The sequence below is a fragment of the Solanum stenotomum genome, chromosome 1 (genome assembly GCF_019186545.1).
Source record: "Solanum stenotomum isolate F172 chromosome 1, ASM1918654v1, whole genome shotgun sequence".
Lineage (NCBI taxonomy): Eukaryota > Viridiplantae > Streptophyta > Magnoliopsida > Solanales > Solanaceae > Solanum > Solanum stenotomum.
Window position 1 is genome coordinate 87,286,152 of NC_064282.1, and position 16,501 is coordinate 87,302,652.

Consider the following 16,501-nt stretch of genomic DNA (forward strand, 5'->3'; position numbering starts at 1 on the left):
TCCCCATGTTAAGATTACAGATACTAATCAATAAATTAAATTACTGACGAACTTAATTCAATGATCAATTTCCTTTAGAGCATTGCTTAACTTATTTCATGTGTCGGATTCTTAAATCCACTTGCAAGGTTTGACACGATGAAAACTTTTAAGCTTCTCAAAAAGGCATATCACCAATCTCTATATCGAGACATGAATTCCATCAACTAACTTATTATTTCACCAATATATATTATCATCATCCAATCTACCAAGAATATTGACCCATCTTAGAATCTCACCTTTTAATAAATCAAAATGATGATTAACATATACAGATCATAATAGTTATATCAGGATTAAGAATATAAGTACATTTAATAGTTTAGAGAATTGCTTTTGGCAGTCAGTCTAAAACAACTATCTCTACTCGGTCCCGTTCAATACATACAAAATGCACTAGCACAAGAAGTTTGAACTATACCATTCCCATAATCAAGATAAACTACATATAATCTTGTGCTACAATCGTACCGATGGCATGTCCAATTTCCATCTTAGATTGTGAACAAAAGAAACTTTACACTTATAAGAACAAATGATTTAATCCTCTGTGTAAAAGCTTAAACTCTATACATTAAATCATCTATTGTATAAGTAAACAAGCACCATAAACGAATATATGATCTATTAAAATAAATAAATAATTATTCCATAATATATACTATATTTAAACATGTGGTTAATAGTATATATCCCAACATTCTCCCCCTTAGACATTTAACCATCACGATTGTTATAATGTACTATATCTAAATGCATGGTTAATAATATATAACTTAACAATCTCCCACTAAGATATTTAATCATGAAAATTATTAGAATACTATTTTTAAACACATGATTAATAGTATATGCCCTAACATAAACAAGATCACACACGCTGAGAAATAGGGTGTGCGACACTATTTGCTAGGTATACATATTTGAAAAAGACATTCTTTTGTGATTCCTTTATTTTAATGTGAATATTAATTGACAGTTATTTTGTTTCACAAATTTTTAGATGAAATTGAGCCAGATTCCAACTTCACGGCTGAAGATTTCTATCTGAAGACCATTGCCTACATAGAAAAATTCAATGTGTTCCAATTATTGTTGGAGGGTCAAATTCGTATATTGAAAAACTTGTGGAAGACCCTATGTTCATGTTCAAATATAAGTATGACAGTTGCTTTATTTGGATTGATGTTGTGCAATCAGTCTTGAACCGTAGAGTTGACACGAGGGTTGATGAAATGGTCAATGCAGGTAGTTTTTGTAGTTATTTTATATATGAATCAAAATATAGTAATGACTCTAACTAAAACTTTTCTTATATAGTTTTCTTAATAATACTTTTGGTTTTCAAATATATATTCACCTAAATAAAACTATTCTTAAATTTATGTTGCATGCAGGGCTGGTGAATGAGGTGCGGCAAATTTTCATTCCTGATGCAGATTACACCAAAGGAATCCGACGGTCCATTGGTGTCCCTGAAATGGCCAAATATTTATCGGAAGAAAAAAATATAGACGGATATGATGAATCAAATAAAATGATTCTTCAAGCTTCAATTTCAAGTATCAAGCATAATACTCGTATATTAAATTGTAACCAACTTGACAAGATTCAAAGAAATATGACCGGTGCATCATATTATTGCTATTGATGTTTTCAAAGAAGATATAAAAGAAGTTTTTGACGAAGCATGGAGGAATATTGTTTTGCAACCATGCATAGATATTGTGAAAAGATTTCTCATAAATAATGATCACAATATTAGTATTGAGTGTACATAAACTATCATTATCTCTATCTTGTGTTATTTTGTCTTTTGGTCACTTTAATTTTTGACCTATTTTGTATAATTTGTATCGAACTACATATATATATATATATATATACACTATTCTTGTCTGTAAAAACTTTGTTATTTACAGAGCAAATATTTAAGCTTTATAAAAATATTTATTTTAAGGTCCAATCCAAGCCCAAGCACCAAGTCCAAATACAAGTCCACGTCTTTGATATTTAATATATATTAATATAAATTCGTATTTACACAATTACTTTAGATCATTCTTAATGTCAAGGTAATAGAGTGAAGAAATAAATGTTTGGGAAGATTCTAACCTTAAAGAATTTTAAAGAATAAAATTCTTAACTCCAAATTAAAAATTGTTACATAGACAAAGAAGAGAAAATAATAAATTTGCAATCTATCGATAAAGATCATTTAAGGAAATATATTCTACCTAAGTCAATCACGATGATGGAATCTTCATTCAATAAAATATTTATCTATTATTACATGCTGCACAAGTAAATATAAATAATTTTAATTGAAATAGTTATCGATAATTGTTCCGTCCCTTCTAATTGACTTAGACTTAGCAATTATGACGTGTTGTTAAATAGTGTATTAATTGACGCATTATCACTTGAATGTATTCCTTGAGAAATATTATTGAGTTCTTTTTACAATCCTTTTGAAATCCATATTTTCGTCAATCTTGTGTGTGATCTCATAACAATGTGCATCTAGAAACTTCATCCTAAAATTATTTAATCGTAATCACCTAAATTCAAGCTGACATATTTGTAGGTTTTTTTTCAAATATTATTCTTAACCTAAAAGATATGATTTTTTTAAAAAATTGGTATAAAGCAATTCATAAGTTCATAATCACATTTATACTATAGATGCCTAGTTATATGCGATCTCCAAACAATGTACATTTGATAACTTTATCCTAAAATTATTTACTTGTCATTACCAAAATTCCAGTCGACATATCTATACATTTTTCAAAAGTCATTGATCTTATCCTAAAAGATATCAATATTTCTGAATATGGTATGATAATTAATAAGTCCACAAATACATTTTACTATAAATGCTCAATTAAATCTCTTTCATAACCACCATCAAGAAAAATATATTATTTTACATAGTTTATTACATCTCAAGCAAGGTTTCTACTTACTAACATTATATTTATAAGATTTTTTAATCTATGAGTGTATGCATGAGTGGTTTTAATGAGATTATTTACTATTTAAACTAATTATTATTATAATTTTATTTTATGTGTAGCTAAAATGAATACTTTCATCAACAACAAAAACAACAAGAAAGTGGTGTTCATAATAGGAGCTACAGGAACGGGAAAATCTCGTCTCTCTGTTGACCTTTCCACCCATTTTCGAGGAGAAATAATCAACTCGAACAAAATGCAAGTATTTAAGGGACTTGAAATCGTGACCAACAAGATCACACACACTGAGAAACAGGGTGTACGACACTATTTGCTAGGTATACATATTTGAAAAAGACATTCTTTTGTGATTCCTTTATTTTAATGTGAATATTAATTGACGGTTATTTTGTTTCACTAATATTTAGATGAAATTGAGCCAGATTCCAATTTCACGGCCGAAGATTTTTGTCTGAAGTCCATTGTCTACATAGAAAACTTTTTGAAGACTCAATGTGTTCCTATTATTGCTGGAGGGTCAAATTCGTATATTGAAAAACTTCTAGAAGACCCAGTGTTCAAGTTCAAATATAAGTATGACAGTTGCTCTATTTGGATTGATGTAGACCAATCAGTCTTGAACCGTAGAGTTGACACGAGGGTTGATGAAATGACCAATGGAGGTAGTTTTTGTAGTTATTTTACATATGAATCAAAATATAATATGACTCTGACTAAAACTTTTCTTATATAGTTTTCTTAATATTACTTTTGGTTTTCAAATATATGTTCACCTAAATAAAACTATTCTTAAATTTATGTTGCATGCAGGGCTGGTGAATGAGGTGCGGCAAATTTTCATCCCTGATGCAGATTACACCAAAGGAATCCGACGGTTCCTTTGTGTCTCTGAAATGGCCAATTATTTAAGGGAAGAAAAAAATATAGACGGAGATGATGAATCAAAGAAGATGATTCTTCCAGCTTCAATTTCAAGTATCTAGCGTAATACTCGTAAATTAATTTATAACAAACTTGACAAGATTCAACGATTAATAAATGAGAAAAAGTGGCCGGTGCATCATATTATTGCTATTGACGTTTTCAAAGAAGATAGAAAAGAAGGTGCTCACAAAGCATGGAGGAATACTATATTGCAACCATGCCTAGATATTGTGAAAAGATTTCTCAAAAATGATGATCACAATATTAGTATTGAGTGTATTTAAACTATCATTATCTCTATCTTGTGTTATTTTGTCTCTTGGTCACTTTAATATTTAACCTATTTTGTATACTTTGTATCGAACTACAGATATATGTACTATTTTTGTTTGTAAAAATGTCACGCCCCGAGCCTACACCCTGGGTGGGATCAACACTCAAAGACCATTGCTGGCCCCAAGTGAACCCTTGGCCTGGCTTTCTTAACTCAGCGAAACTTAACTCAACAATACAACTCAATGCAATGAAAGGTTATAAATCAACCAACTGATGCATAACATGCCAAAAGGCAGCTCGAGTCTCAAAATAGAATATTTACATATATACATAGATGAGAGACTCAATACTAACTGACTGACTGTCTATGAAGCCTCTAAAATACTGAGATGGATGTTGGGACAGTCCCCGCAACACCCTAATAGAACAAAACTAAGTACACAAAATAATTGAGTCCTCCGGAAAGCAAGGAGGCTCACCACTGACACTGGAGTGCTCAGCTAGATCAACGACGTGCAGGATGTTGATCTGGGGTACCTATATCTGCATCGTCATAAGATGCAGGCCAACTGGCATCAGTACATTGAATGTATGAGTATGCGAGCTGGAAAGCTAAACCACAACCTAAGCTTGAAAAGAGTACAAGAGAACACTTACCTTGGCCCTGTTCAACTCATGAATAACTGAACTCAATATATAAAGCAATAAGACACATGCACTATATAAAGCTTGTAAAACTCTTAAAACATGACGTAAAAATCATATTTATAATATCATGAAAATATCATGTTTCCTCTCAAGGTCTACTTGTGCAATGTATGAATGAAGTCCCATACCCCCATCCGTACTAAGCAGAACCCTCGAGGAACCATGCTCTTTCTACTGTGGGAGCTTCTCTAACAGACAAACCACCACTATGAATATGAGTGGTGATACAACGTTTTACCTCACGTTGCCCGAGGACCATCCTATACCTTGCCGTGATATAGGAATCTAATGATACAACGTTTTACCTCACGTTGCCTGAGGACCATCCTATACCTGGTCTTGATATAGGAAGCTAACTTTACTAAGTGGATCCACTAGCTTAACTTTACGGGTTCATCTAAAAAGTATGACCCGCTATCTCCCATGTTGGCTACATGGTTCTTATGGAGAGTTGAGTTTAATATGAACTCGCGTCCCCAAATCGATGCTCGATACTACTCCCAAAATGCTTTTGACTCATAAGTGTTTTGAACACATCTTTCTTTAAATGAGATAATTACTCAAAATCTAGCCCAAAGGCTCACTTGGAAACGATGTTCCTTTTTCTTGAAAACTAGCCCTAAGGCTCTTTTGGAATCATAGTTCCTTTCTTACTCAAATGTAAAAAAAACATTTAGAAACTTCTTTGGGAATACATTGTTCCCTAATAGCTTTTGAGAAATGAACCCAACTTACACTCTTGACTTAATTTGAGTCTTGAGACTCCTTACTTAGCTTGAAACTCTAAGCTCTTTACTTGACTTGAAACTTGAGTCTAAAAAATGAAGTTAAAACGTTCAATGAAGACTCTTGAAAAGCTTGGAGGACTTGCTTGAACTTACTTCTTGACATGGCTTGACTTGACTCTAACTTCTCTTTAACTTGATACTAACTTGCCTTGAATTGAACTATGGCTTCAAGGTATATGATCACACGTATTTAGATGAGTTCGGGATGTTTAGAAACACTTTGGGGTGTTGGAAACAACTAGGGAACATAGATATAACACCTAGGAACATGCATGAGAAAGCATGGAAGAATGGGGGAAACTTGGCGTCCTTGGCGCTCTGCAAGGCGCGGAGCGCCAGCCCTCGAAGGTTAGAGGTCATCTGCTGGTGGTCTGAGAGGCGCGGCGCCCCAAGGGGAAAACCTCAGAGCCCATTTTGGGGGGCGCTGGCAGGCACGACGCGCCAACCCCTTGCCCAGAAACTCGACTTTTCTCCCCTTTTTCTTCAACTCTAAACCATCCTTACTTCAAAGGATCTAACCCCAAACACTAAGGATGATCATATCCCTCAATATACCATGGATTACAAATCAAAACACAACCCAATCATATCTAACAACCAACAACAACTTCAACAACACAACTAACAACATCAACAACTAACAACTTCAACAACAATTCCAATCTTTTCTCAAATCATAAAATGAGATTGGTGTGTGGGGGAAAGGATCAACCCACACTAACAACTCACATACCTTGAAAGGGATCACCCCTGACGAAAGTCCCCGTTGATCTTTGACGGAAACTTGTTGATCTCCTCTTTCTCCTCTTCTTCTTCCCCTTCTTCTCTTCTTCTTCTCTTCTTCTTCTCAAGCCCTAGCTTTCTCTCTTTCAAATGGGAAAAAATGATCCAAGGATCAGCCCTATACAACAATATAATCCCAAAAGAATTGGCTAGGAAAAAGACTAAAATGCCCTTAAATTTCCGGACGGATTCCTTGTCAACTTCCCAACTTTCAAAGGGAATATCTCACTCATACGAACTCGGAATCAAGAAAATCAGTGGCGTTGGAAAGGTCATTCCCCAAGCTTCACAACCATAACCGGAACTACTCCTAACTCTCCCTGAGCTGGAAGTTATGACTGCTCAAAGTTGGCCAAAAACTCACTGATTTCCACACTTAGCCAAATCTCCAGATTTTCAAATTCTTTCCAAAAATGAAAATTTTCAACTTCCAAGCCTCTTCTTAGCTATTTCAAATTGTCGGATGTTACAATATCTCCCCCTTGGGAACATTCGTCCTCGAACGAGGTTACTCTTACAAAGCTAAGGGTGCAACAATTACTCAAACACCCAACAAGCAACTAAGCAAACACAACAACCATCACACCATGCTCATTATAATTAAAAGAGCACTTAGAAGGAAATTAATACCTTAATCTGTGTTTCCTCCGGATTCAAAGAGATGTGGATATCTCTTTTTCATGTCCTCTTCGGCTTCCCAAGTGGTTTCCTTAACAAATTGGTTCCTCCACAGGACCATAACTGAGGCTACATCTTTCGTCCTCAACCTACGAACTTGACGATCTAAAATCTGAACAGCAACCTCTTCATAAGAAAAGTTATCCTTGATCTTAATACTTTCAGTAGGTAGGATCAACGAAGGATCGCATATGCACTTCTTCAACATGGAGATGTGAAATACTGGATGAACCGCTTCTAGTTCCTGTGGTAACTCCAACTCATAAGCAACATTGCCAATCCTTTTGGCTATGCGGTAAGGTCCAATATATCGGGGACTAAGATTTCCCTTCTTACCAAACCTCATAACCCCTTTCATGGGTGAAACCTTCAGATATACCCAATCATCTACTTCAAACTCTAACGCCTTTCTCCTAACATCAGTATAGGATTTCTGATGACTCTATGCCATTTTCAACCTCTCTTGAATCACTCTCACCTTCTCCAAAGCTTGGTGAACTAAATCTGGTCCTATTAACTGTGCTTCACCAACTTCAAACCATCCAATAGGAGATCTACATCTCCTCCATTAAAGAGCTTCGTAAGGAGCCATCTGGATGCTAGAGTGATAACTGTTATTGTAGGCAAACTCGATGAGAGGTAGGTGATCATCCCAATTGCCATTGAAATCGATCACACAAGCCCTCAACATATCCTCTAAGTCTGAATAGTACGCTCTGCTTACCCATCAGTCTGAGGATGAAAGGCAGTACTTAAGTTCACCTTCGAACCCAAGCCCTTCTGAAAAGATTTTCAGAACTGTGCAGTAAACTGTGCACCTCCATTTGAAATAATGGAGAATGGGACTCCAAGAAGTCTAACTATCTCTTGAATATACAACTTAGCATAATCTTCTGCTGAGTAGGTAGTCCTTACCGGTAGAAAATGGGCTGACTTTGTCATTCTGTCGACAATCCCCCAAATAGAATCATGCTGTAATGACCCGGAAGGTCCTTTTTGGAAATTTTGAATACTCATTTAACTAGAGTGAACTAATTGATGGTTACTTATTAAATAACTAATTTTAGTTAATGCTTAATGGTTAATTTTATAATTAGTTTAATAGCACTTGACCCATATAGGAAAATAAATTATTAGGGTTGAGAATTTTTGGTTCATAATTTAAGAAAAGAAAAGGAGTCAGACTTACCAGCGTAAAACTATTGCCGACGGGAGAATACTTCATATCCAGGTAAATGTAACCATGCCAAATATATGCAATAGTGCGTATGAATGGAGTATATTATTGTTATTATTATAATGGTGAACAACATAGTCTTTTATAGTGCATTAATGACTGCAAAGTATGATTTGAATTGGAAAATCAAGGTCATTTATTGAGGGCTAATGAGAAAATAATGCTTGACTGATCATTGGCTACATATAGTTGAAATTGAGTTATGTCTCGTGTGGAAGTGACAGGCGAGGAGTTGGGTTCCTTGGCTTATGCGATTCCATCACTGGTTTCGTAATCAGTGGTTCTCATATTTGTTAATTCTTATTTTATTATCACATAATTATTCAAGTTATGCTATATTGGGATACTTATTAAATATTAACTGTATTACATTATATGAAAGCTATTAAGGTTGTAGTGTTTGGAGAAATTATGACTTAATCCTAGGCTCGAAATTCAGAAAACATGAGAGTTGACATGTTAATTGACACCAAGATTAGGAACTTGATTATAAATTGAGTGAGTTTTTGGGTCTAGGCTAGACCTATAGTAATTTGAGTGTGGTTAGTTTAGAAATCTTATTCTGATTATTAATGTGAATAGATTGCTTTGAGTTGGAAGTTCAACGAAAGTAAAGACTCAAGTCTCGGAGTAATTGTTCGACTATTTGAGGCAAGTGGTTTTCTAAACCCTTGTTAAGCGTATGGAATTTGTGTATTTCCTTGTGGTATATGTTTCGGAGTAATGTGATCAATTGTTTGTGTGATGTGTTGAGAATTGTTTGAAAGACTTGTTGAATCATTGTCGAAGTTTTATCATGATTGTGTTGTTGTGAATTGTGCAATGTTATGAAAATGGTCATCTCCTAATTATTTGTGTGAACATGTCATTTGCATTGTTCTGAGACATAGTTGTGACAAGTGTTATGTGCATTGAGAAAGAATAAAAATTTAAAGAGGATGTACCATTTCGAGGGACGTATCGCAGGCCGCGATGGATGTTATATTTCGAGGGACGTGTCGCGCTCCGCGATGGATATTATATTTCGAGGGACGTATCGCGCGCCGCGATGGATGCAGGGACAAATATGTCCCCCATGAGTCCCGGACTGAGAGACAGCGGGTGTGTATCATTAGGTCGGACATGCATCACTATACTTGACATTGCATTTCATTGCATTGCATTATTTTTATTATTGATGAACTTGATCTTGTGTGTTGCTGATCTTGTGAGTGCCTTTTCTGTGAAACTTGTTATTGATGAATATTGAGTTGTTATTAAGAATATATAATTTGTTAGAGTGTTGTTGTTAAGCTGTATGCTTTGTATACTGTGAATTGTTAGGTTGGGCTGGTTTTATGCAGGTTGTAGCTATGGAGGTTAGGATGGGGTGTAAGGAGTACCTGTATTCTGTACCCTTAGTTTGTGTTTAAAGGTTTGCTTGTTGAGTACCGTGTGGTTTGATATTCACTCCTTGCTTCTACAATCTTTTGTAGGTCACGAGCCTGGATCTTCGTGATACCTTCCATTCTTTTCGTTTCCAAGGCTTTCTGTGGAGATCTGAGACGTAGCTGTTTGTCATCTCAGCGAACCTTCTTGCTCCTGTTTATGATTTTGTTTTTACTTGAAAGACAACATCATTTGAGACTTGCGTATTTTATTTCAATTCTAGTATTTACATTAGAGGCTTGTGCACGTGACAACCAGGTTTTGGGGATTGAATTAAGTTGACTTGTTTTCTTAATAGTAATTGTTATTAAACTTTGCTTTATTTCCGCACTTTATAGAAATGATTGGGTTTTAGGCTGACTTGTCTTAGTGGGATACGACGAGTGCCATCCCATCTATTTTTGGGTCGTGACAAAATGGTATCAAAGCCCTAGGTTCATAGGTCTCACATGCATACAAGCCGAGTCTACGTAGAGTCTCAAGGATCGGTACAGAGACGTTTGTACTTATCTCTGAGAGGCTATAAAGACTATTAGAAAATTTCCTTTTTGTTCATTCTTTCTCATCGTGCGTGGTTAGCTTCTTTAGTACTGAGCTATTGTATACTCTTTTGACAGATGACGAGGGCTAGAGCGACTGTTACTGGTGGTAGAAGGGAGGCACTTCCCAAGGCAGTTATTGAGGCCCCAGCTAGGGGTAGGGGTAGAGCCCGAGCTAGAGGGCGTTCGTGGAACGACACTATCCAGAAGTCGTGGCCGTGGAGCAGCACTAGTGAGAGGTCGTACTAGAGAGGCCTCTCCTGAGCCTCAGATTGATGACAGAGAGGACCAGGTTCCTGCAGAGTCTGCAATCACACCTTTGCTTCAGGTTACTTTATTGAGGGTGTTAAGTGTGCTTGAGAGCTTTACTTAGGGTGGTGGTGCGACCGCCACACCACAAGACTCTCAGACTAGAGAGGAGGCTCAGACCCAAGAGCAGCAGGAAGCTCTAGTTATGCAGGATGCGGTGGGGCAGCCACCAAAGGATCCTATGGTTGAGAATGATCTTGCACCAGCAATTAAGGGTCAAGGTGCACCATTGATTGTTCTGACAGAGGATGAGAAGCGTAGGTATGAGAAATTTCGAAAGATGGACCCACCTCAATTTCAGGGTGGGAAGAGTGAGGATGCTCATGAGTTTCTGACTACATGCCGAGAGTTGTTAGAGGTTGTTGGATTAGCTGAGTCACATGGGGTTCGATATGCTACACTCCAACTTCGTGGGCCAGCGAGAGAGTGGTGGAGAACTTATTCGGGGGCTTTGCCAGTTGGATCTCCTCCAGTGACTTGGGAGAGGTTTTCCAGTGCCTTCCATGACCGTTTTATCCCCTGGAGCGTGAGAGAGGAGAGTTGTTTGAGGTTTGAGAATCTGAGACAGGACAGCTTATCAGTTACAGAGTATGAGGCCCGTTTTTGCCAGTTGTCTAGGCATGCTTTGGCCATTATTCCAGACGAGACGAAAAGGATCCGTAGATTCGTGAGGGGGCTGACTTTCTCCATCAGATCGGCTGTGTTTAGAGCATCTAGAGAGGGGGCTTCCTTCCAGTCCATTGTGAGAGCCGCTAAAGAGGCGGAATTGATGGAAAGAGAAGAGTTTAGGGACCCTAAGAGGGTCTGTACAACAGGTCAGTTTCATGGTGCCTCATCTGGAGGCAGGGGACCAAACAGAGGGAGTGGTTCCTTTCAGCAGCGAGGACCTGTTTATGCATCTATGCCGACATCCTAGAGTGGTCAGATACCTCGGGCTTCTTATAGCGTGGGTCACGGTTCACAGCAGCGACCTATAGGGCGAGGCAATTATAGTGGCTTTTTAGGGTCCGCACAACAGTTCTTGGTATAGAGGTTTTGCTTTTCTTGTGGAGATTCCGGTCACCTGATGTGACAGTGTACTTCTCAGAGGGGTCGTTGAGGGTCCCAACCTAATTCTTCATTTCAAGCTAGACCACCGGTACCACAGGGTAGAGGCCGAGGCAGAGTTCAGTCAGGTAGAGGCGGTAGAGCTTCTAGTAGTGGTTCTGGAGCTCAGCAGAGTGGGAGTAGAGTTACCACCCAGGTTGGAGGTGGCCGAGGGGGCCACTGTTAAGCTTTACCGGGGAGACCCGAAGTGGAGATTTCTGATGCTGTTATTATAGGTATCATCCCAGTATGCCATCGATCTGCTTCTGTATTGTTTGATCCAGGGTCTACATTCTCTTATGTGTCCACATATTTTGCTGTTGAATTTGATATGATATGTGATAGCATGACTATACCTATTCGTGTTTCTACACTCGTGGGTGAGCCCTTAGTAGTGAATCGAGTGTATCGATCTTGTCTTGTTTCTCTAGCGGGGTATGACACTTGGGTAGATTTAATCATTCTGGGATGGTAGATTTTGATGTTATCTTGGGTATGAATTGGCTTTCTCCTTATCATGTTGTCCTTGATTGTAATGCTAAGACTATGACTATAGCAATGCATGGTGTTCCGAGGGTTGAGTGGAAAGGCGCTAATGGCTCTTATCCTAGCAAGGTCATCTCCTTTATCCGTGCTCAGAGATTGGTGGAGAGAGGGTGCTTATCTTACCTAGCTTTTATACGGGACACTAGTGTTGAACCACCTTCCATGGATTATGTTCCCGTGGTTCAGGAGTTTCTTGATGTATTCCCTTCTGATCTTCCAGGTGTTCCTCCTAATAGGGAAATTGATTTTGCTATTGATTTGGAGCCAGGCACTAAGCCCATTTCTGTTCCTCCTTACCGTATGGCTCCGGCAGAGTTGAAAGAGCTGAAGGATCAGCTGCAGGATTTATTGAGTAAGGGGTTTATTCGCCCTAGTGTGTCACCTTGGGGTGCCCCTGTGTTGTTTGTGAAAAAGAAGGATGGGACTATGAGGATGTGTATTGATTATAGACAGTTAAACAAGGTAACAGTGAAGAATAAGTATCCTCTTCCGCATATTGATGACTTATTTGATCAGCTACAGTGGGCAGCATTGTTCTCTAAGATTGATTTGAGGTCCGAATATCATCAGTTGAAGATTAGGGCATCAGATATCCCTAAGACAGCTTTTCAGACTCGATATAGGCATTATGAGTTCTTAGTGATGTCCTTTGGATTGACTAATTCCCCTGCAGCATTTATGGAGTTGATGAACGGGGTGTTTCGACCATATCTTGATTCTTTTGTGATTGTCTTCATCGATGACATTTTGGTTTACTCCAAGACTGAGGAGGACCATGTCCGACACTTGAGGATTGTACTCCAGAGATTGAGGGAAGAGAAATTGTATGCCAAGCTCTCAAAGTGTGAGTGTTGGCTTAATTCTGTGGCATTCTTAGGACACATGGTGTCCAAAGAGGGTATTAGAGTAGATCCGGCCAAGATTGAGGCAGTTACAGGCTGGCCGCGTCCTACTTCTCCTACCGAGATTCAGAGTTTTGTGGGATTGGCAGGTTATTACCGACGATTTGTTTAGAGTTTCTCTACTATTGCAGCTCCATTGACTAGATTGACTCGACAGGGTGTGAGTTTTCAGTGGTCTGTTGAGTGTGAAGAGAGTTTTCAAAAGCTCAAGACTTTGTTGACTTCGGCTCCTGTGTTGACTCTACATGAGGAGGGTGTAGACTTTACTGTGTATTGTGATGCTTCAGGAGTCGGATTAGGTGGTGTATTGATGCAGAAGGGGAAAGTGATTGCTTATGCTTCTAGGCAATTGAAGTCCCATGAGAAGAACTACCCTACTCATGATTTGGAGTTGGCAGCTATAGTATTTGTACTTAAGTTATGGCGTCATTATTTGTGTGGGGTGCATTGTGAGATTTTCACTGATCATCGGAGTCTTCAGTATATCTTTAGTCAAAGGGATCTGAACTTGAGGCAGCGTAGATGGCTTGAGTTGCTGAAGGACTATGATTTGACCATTTTATATCATCCGGGGAAGGCCAATGTTGTTGCCAATGCTTTGAGTAGGAAAACTCCTAGCATGGGAAGTCTTGCAGCACTTAGTATTGAGGAGAGACTATTGGCTAGAGATGTTCAGATGTTAGCTAATAGTCTTGTCCGGTTGCAGATCTCAAAGGAGAGTGATGGGATAATTGCTTTTATTGAGGCTCGGTCTTCTTTAGTCGAGCAAATCCATACGAACCAATTTGATTATGAGAAGTTATGTCTCATTCGAGACAGTGTATTGAGAGGGGAAGCCAAAGAGGCTGTCCTTGATTCTGATGGTGTTTTGAGGATCGGAGGCAGGATTTGTGTGCCTAAGACGGGCGAGTTGACTAGATTGATTCTTGAAGAGGCCCATTGTTCCCGATATTCTATCCATCCGGGAGCAGCGAAGATGTATCATGATCTGAGTCAGCATTACTGGTGGTGTGGGATGAAGAGAGATATTTCAAACTTTGTTTCTAGGTGTTTGACTTGCCAACAAGTCAAGTGTGAGCACTAGCTTCCCGGGGGTGTATCTTAGAAGATGCCTATTCCTACTTGGAAATGGGAGCGGATCACTATGGACTTTGTTGTGGGTTTGCCTACCACAGTGGGTGGTTATGACTCCATTTGAGTTGTTGTTGACAGGCTGACCAAGTCCGCCCACTTTATTTCGGTTCGGGTGAAATATACAACAGAGAAGTTAGCCGAGCTATATATTAGTCAGATTGTGCGACTACATGGGGTTCCTGTTTCTATTATATTAGATCGAGGTTCACTATTTACTTCTCACTTCTGGAAGGCATTACAACATGGTTTGGGTACTCAGCTAGATATGAGTACAGCCTTTCACCCTCAAACAGATGGTCAGTCCGAGAGGACGATTCAGGTGTTGGAGGACATGCTCCGAGCATGTGTGATCAATTTTGGTTGTAGATGGGATCGACATTTACCCTTAGCCGAGTATGCCTACAATAACAGTTATCACTCTAGTATTCAGATGGCCCCATTTGAGGCGTTGTATGACAGACGATGTAGGTCTCCGATCGGTTGGTTTGATTCGGCAAAGATGGACTCTTTGGATACTGAGTTGCTTAGAGATGCTATGGAGCAAGTCCGTATGGTTCAGTATAGACTGTTGACAGCCCAGAGTGGACAAAAGAGTTATGCAGACCAGAGAGTTAAAGCCTTAGTGTTTATGAAGGGCGATCATGTTTGGCTTAGAGTGTCACCTATGAAGGGTGTGATGCAGTTCGGCAAGAAGGGCAAGCTTAGCCCTAGATTCATCGGACCTTTTGTGATTTTGAGTCGAGTGGGAGAGGTGGCCTATAAGTTGGCCTTACCACCTAGTTTGTCGGCAGTTCATCCTGTTTTCCATGTATCTATGCTTCGAAAGTATATTCCGAATGAGTCACATGTGCTTTCACTCGATTCAGTGGAGTTGGGTCCAGACTTGACATTTGAGGAGGAACCTATAACTATATTAGACAGGCAGGTTCAAAAACTTAGGACCAAGGATATTGCTTCAGTGAAGGTGCAATGGAAGCAATCAGTGGGAGAGGCAACTTGGGAGACAGAGTCTGATATGCGTGCCAGATATCCTCAGCTTTTTGAAGCTTCAGGTACTTTCTTTCACCTTATGTTCGAGGACGAACATGGTTTTTAGTGGTGGATAATGTAATGACCCGGAAGGTCATTTTTGGAAATTTTGAATACTCATTTAACTAGAGTGAACTAATTGATGGTTACTTATTAAATAACTAATTTTAGTTAATGCTTAATGGGTAAATTTATAATTAGTTTAATAGCACTTGACCCATATAGGAAAATAAATTATTAGGGTTGAGAATTTTTGGTTCATAATTTAAGAAAAGAAAAGGAGTCAGACTTACTTGCGTAAAACTGCTGCCGACGGGAGAATACTTCATGTCCAGGTAAATGTAACCATGCCAAATATATGCAATAGTGCGTATGAATGGAGTATATTATTATTATTATTATAATGGTAAACAACATAGTCTTTTATAGTGCATTAATGACTGCAAAGTATGATTTGAATTGGAAAATCAAGGTAATTTATTGAGGGCTAATGAGAAAATAATGTTTGACTGATTATTGGCTACATATAGTTGAAATTGAGTTCTGTCTCGTGTGGAAGTGACAGGCGAGGAGTTGGGTTCCTTGGCTTATGCGATTCCATCACTGGTTCTCATATTTATTAATTCTTATTTTATTATCTCATAATTATTCAAGTTATGATATATTGGGATACTTATTAAATATTAACTGTATTACATTATGTGAAAGCTATTAAGGTTGTAGTGTTTGGAGAAATTATGACTTAATCCTAGGCTCGAAATTCAGAAAACATGAGAGTTGACATGTTAATTGACACCAAGATTAGGAACTTGATTATAAATTGAGTGAGTTTTTGGGTCTAGGCTAGACCTATAGTAATTTGAGTGTGGTTAGTTTAGAAATCTTATTGTGATTATTAATGTGAATAGATTGCTTTGAGTTGGAAGTTCAAAGAAAGGAAAGACTCAAGTCTCGGAGTAATTGTTCGACTATTTGAGGCAAGTGGATTTCTAAACCCTTGTTAAGCGTATGGAATTCGTGTATTTCCTTGTGGTATATTTTTAGGAGTAATGTGATCAATTGTTTGTGTGATGTGTTGAGAATTGTTTGAAAGACTTGTTGAATCATTGTT

At 38.2% G+C, this 16,501-nt stretch overlaps 1 protein-coding gene and 1 pseudogene across 5 annotated transcripts in view; one reads left to right on the forward strand and one right to left on the reverse strand.

Annotated features, from left to right (window-relative positions):
- Positions 1-16,501, reverse strand: part of LOC125864110 (uncharacterized) — a 131,236-nt gene that overhangs the window by 100,190 nt on the left and 14,545 nt on the right. The window lies entirely within an intron of this gene.
- On the forward strand, positions 11,463-15,457 carry LOC125864414 (uncharacterized; annotated as a pseudogene).